Source organism: Microtus ochrogaster, unplaced genomic scaffold (genome assembly GCF_000317375.1).
Source record: "Microtus ochrogaster isolate Prairie Vole_2 unplaced genomic scaffold, MicOch1.0 UNK6, whole genome shotgun sequence".
Classification (NCBI taxonomy): Eukaryota; Metazoa; Chordata; class Mammalia; order Rodentia; family Cricetidae; genus Microtus; species Microtus ochrogaster.
This window is the reverse complement of record NW_004949104.1, coordinates 10,296,230-10,301,439: the sequence shown is the minus strand read 5'-3', so window position 1 is coordinate 10,301,439 and position 5,210 is coordinate 10,296,230.

Sequence of the window (5,210 nt, the reverse complement as noted above, 5' to 3'; positions counted from 1 at the left end):
AAAAAAAAAAAAAAAAAAAAAAAAAAACTGAAATAAATATAAAACAAGATTTGCCAAAACCTAGCATGAGCATAGCACTGACTTACACAGAAGCTTATCAAATACTTTATGAGCATAAACTTTGAAAAGAATCTGTGCTTTACTTATAGTGATGGTGTTAAAAAACATTGAACAGCTTGGCAGAGGTGGCTCACACTTTTAATCCCAGTACTTGGGAGGCAGAGGCAGATGAATCTCTGTGAATTCAAGGCCATCCTGGTCTACAAAGTGAGTTCCAAGATAGTTGGGATTATGTAGAGAGACCCTGACTTAAAAGCAACTTGGGATAGCCAAAAAAATTGAATGAAAATGAGGACACGACCACTCCGAGTTATGGTTGAGGAGAAGGTTTTGTTGTAGATGTGAGGGAGAGCTCCACCAGGGCATCTGGAAGGTCTGGATGGTCCAGACTGAACAGAGGACCTGTTTACATATAGGAAACTACTGGAAGCCAGGCACGGTAAAAAAAAAAAAAAATGCCTGTAATTACATCACTAGGAGGCTTGGCAAGAATATCCCTAAGTTTAAGGCTGTTGGGCTATGTAGTAAGATGCTGTCCAAAAACAAAACCAGAAGAGAGGGGAGCAAGGGAAAGAATGAGAGAACGAAGCTGGCAAGATGGCTTATTGGGTAACAGTCCTGCAAGCTTGAAGACCTGAGTTAAGAGTCCAGGCATTAGACTGAAGGAGGACATTGAGTGTCTTCCTCTTTCATGCCACAGCAACTCTAATTTCCCATAGTGTTTGGCAGCCTCTTGTGATGGTCCTCACACAGGCTTCAGGAATGGGACAGCATGATAGCCCTAATCCTGGGGTCTGAGGCTCTTGAACTAGCTCCCTGGAATTCTTGTGACTAATGCCGCCCCCGCCCCTCCCCGCTTTTTTTCAGGTCCTCTTGAATACTGAACATGCACTCCATTGTTAATTTCCAACCCCTTCTTCACTTTCTTGATAGTCCTATATACAAAACTTTAAATCTTGCTAAACTTCAGTGTGCTCTTAAATGGTCTTAATACCCTAGTGGAAAACTAATAGTCCATAGAGCTGTCTATTTTTGGACTCTTAGTTTTATTCATTGAGGTACACACATCCTCTATACCAGTACTGTATAATTTTATTAGCTATATAAATGTTCATTTTTATTAACCCACACATTTTTATTTTATTATTTTTTAAATGATTTTCACTGTGTCACTGAGGTTGGCCTCAAACTTCCAATCCTAGGCTCCAAGGAATCCTCCTGCCTCAGCTTATCAAATAGCTGGATTTATAGGTGCATGCTGCTTTATCTGGGTCATTTTTATTATTCCAAATATGCTTGTGATTTTAGTACTGTATACAGTAATCTGTACTTTGTATTCTCCTTTTTGCTTTTCGTAGCTCATTAACTCCTTTGTGGATCACTCAAATAGTCAACACTGTTACCATTTAAAGTAGTTAAGAAGTGTTTGTCCAGGGGCTAGAGAGATGGCTCAGCGGTTAAGAGCACTGACAGCTCTTCCAAAGGACCTGGGTTCAATTCCCAGCACCCACATGGCAGCTCACAGCTGTCTATAACAGTTCCAGGGGATCCTTTGCCCTCATACAGACATACCTGAAAGCAAAACACCAATGTACATAAAATAGTAACTAAAAGTGTTTGTCCTACCGCCTAACTGCTGTGGTTGGCTTATTGCTTCATCTGTTGGTTTTTAATATACGACAAAGCCTGGCCCCATATTATGAGATCTGTACACAAACTTCTTAGGTATTGTTTCCCCCCTGGATGTCAGGGAGTGCTAGCGACTGCTTTGGCCTGCTCCGTCTCCCTTAGACAGTCCCTTCCTGACAGATGTGGACAGAAGGCCTGCTAAGAAAAGCTCAGGAGCCTTGCGACAGTGCTATATGTTTTGTGGTAAATTGAAACCATTTTCTCTCACTCTCTTTCTTTTTTGTTTGGAAGGGTTTTTATGTTTGGTTGGGTTTTCTGTGTAGCCTGGACTGTCCTAGAACTCACTATGTGGACCATGCTGGCCTTAAACTCAGAAATCTGCCTGCTTCTGACTCCCGAGTGCTAAAATTTAAAGCCTTGAGCCACCACCACCTGAACTGTAAGGATCTTTGTTGTTTTCTGAGACAGTATCTTTTGTAGCCAGGCTGGGTCAGACTGACTGTGTAGCTGATGATGAACTGACCCTCCTGCCTCCATCCCTCAGTGATGAGATTACAGGCTTGTGCCACCATGACTAGCTTTTTGTTGTTTGGAAGTAGAAGCCCAGGATAGCCTAGAACTTGTATTAAACTTCTTATCTTGTATTTCCAAGTGCTGGGATACACACATGAACACCTTGTCCTGAGATCCATTACTGACTGAGAGAATTTGTCTTTTGAATCTCTCGGGCTGCCAGCAATTTCTAGTCTGTCCTGTGTTTACAGAGGAACTCCCAGACGATCTAGGCCCTGTTTAAAGAACCTGGTGACCTCAGTGCTAATAGAAATAGCCTTCACTCCCCACCCTTGCCAAGTCCTAGCATGGCTTACAGGCTTCCACATGACTGGACAGCAAGGGAATAAGGAAAAGACAAACTCACTAACAAAAAAGCTTGGATTGGATGCACTGAACTGTCTAATGGAGAAGCCTCAGCATCCAGAAAATTAAGCATTTTTACTATACCCTGTTGAACAAGGAGGGCAGGGTTATTGCATGAAGCTAAACAAAGAGGCAGGTTTAGCTAATTTTGACAGGAGCAATCTCTGTAGGGGAGGGGTCTTCAGGCAGTAAACATGGAGGACAGGGAGCCATGGCGGGCATTTTCTGCATACACTGTCAACATTCCCACAGGGACCAAGAGAGAAGGAATTGCCATTTCCTTGAGCGTAGTTCAGGGAAGACTTAACCATTTTCCCATAGCTGTGCCCATGTTAAACAATACACATTCATTCAAGACTTCATTCACTCAGTGCTTCCTCAGCCCTGCTCCCTGCCCCACCCCCGGATTTCCTTACTATCATTACTGAACACTCTTTCCCTTTTGAGCAACAGAAAGAATGTGCATCTCAGTAATTTTTCCATGGACAGTTTTGAGTTCCTTTTTACTTTCTGAAAAAGTTGGCATTCCTTTTTAGGTTCTGTGCCCATTTCAGTAAAGTTGTTAGTGTATAACTATTTGTAACAGAGCTGTTTGTGCCTATTGGAAGCTAGCATGGACTATACAAGGTGAAATTAAATCCTACAGATGAGGTAGGCAAGGGTAATGTAAATTTCAAATCCTGGCTACTTAGGAGACTGAGGCAGGAGGATCACAAGTTCAAGGCCTGCTTGGGTACCTTAGCAAAAGGAAACTAAGAAGAACTGAAGATGCAGCTGAATGGTAGAGCACTTACCTAGCATATATAAGCTCATGACTCAGTCCCCAGCACCATGTTTACAAGAAAAGTCAGGGCTGGAGAGATGGCTCAGCTGTTAAGAGTACTGCTGTTCTTCCAAGGACCCAGATTTAGTTCCCAGCACCCACATGATGGCTCACAGTTATCTTTAACTCCAATTCCAGAGGATCTGGTGCACTCTTCTGACCTCTGGGGCACCAGGCTTGCACAGTCATACAAGCATACCCATACACATAAAAGTTAAAGATTATGTGGAGATCCAGTGATGACTGAGGCTTGAAAGTACATGATTTCAGATTTATTTCTTGTGAGTGTGCTTGTGCTAGTATACTGCCAGAGGTCAGCCTCAGCGAGTGTTCCTCAGACACTTGCACTTTGGTTTTATGAGACAGGGCCTTCTCATTGATTTAGACCCCACAGATTAGGCTGGGATCCACTTGTGTCTGCTTCACAAACACTGGGACTGTAAGCAGTGCAGGGGTACACCTATTTTTTTTTTTGTACATGGGTTCTAGGGATCAAGCTCACGTCATCATGCTTTCACGGCAAGGACTTTATTGATAGAACCATCTCCCCAGCCCTAATATTTCTTGTCCTGGATGAACAATATTGGTTTTTTTTTCAGTGCTGGGGAGTGAAAAAGGGTCCATGCATGCATGCTAGGTAGGCACTGAGCTACATTTAATTTTTTCTTTCTTTCTTTAATTTTGTTTGTTGGCTTATATTGTTTGCGTGTGTTTTGTTTTGAAACAGGGTCTCACTATGTAGCCTTCACTTGCCTGGAGCTTGCTATGTAGAGCAGGCTGGCCTTGGACTCAGCAGTCTGCACAGCCTCCTAAAAACAGGGATTAAAGGCATGTGCTACCATGCCTAGCTTTACATTTAGCTTATTTGTGTTATTTATTTATTCATTTGGGTTTTTTTTTTTTGAAGCAGGGTTTCTTTGTCTATCCCTGGCTGTCCTGAAACTCTCTATATAGACCATGCTAGCCTTGAACTCAGTAATCCGACTGCGTCTGCCTCCCAAGTGCTGGGATTAAAGACATGCACCACCACAGCCTAGCTTATTGATTGTATTTTATACATGCCTTGTATGTATGTCTGTGTACTATTTACATGCCTAGTGCCCACAGAGGTCAGAAAAGGGTACCAAATCTCATGGAATAAGAGGCAAAGATAGCTGCTATCTTGGATTTTCTGAACAGAACTTTGGTCCCCTGCAAGAACATCAAGTGCTTTTTAACTGCTGAGCCATCTCTCAAGCCCTGGCTTCATTATATACAACTTCCGAGAAAGCATGTGCAAAGTTCTAATTTTCCATATCCCCATGCTTGTTCCCTTCATCCCAATGTAACTCTCTATCATAACTGGGTTAGTGTGCTAGTGTAGTGAATAGTTTTTTTTTTCTTTTTCTTTTCTTTTTTTTTGGTTTCTCGAAACAGGGTTTCTGTAGCTTTGGCGCCTATCCTGGAACTAGCAACTAGCTCTTGTAGACCAGGCTGGCCTCAAACTCACAGAGATCCACCCGTTTCTGTCTCCTGAGTGCTGGGATTAAAGTTATGCTCCACCACCGCCTGGCCAGTGAATATTTCTAAGCAACTCCGAGTTGTGACCTAATATCACACAGTTCTTTTTAAGAATCACAGCAGGCCGGACAGAGAAACAGGGTTTCTCTGTAGCTTTGGAGCCTGTCCTGGAACTTCACTCTGTAGATCAGGCTGGCTTCTGCCTCCTGAGTGCTGGGATTAGAGGTATGTACCACCATTTAGCAGGAGTTTTTTTTTTTTTGTTTTTTTTTTTTTTTTT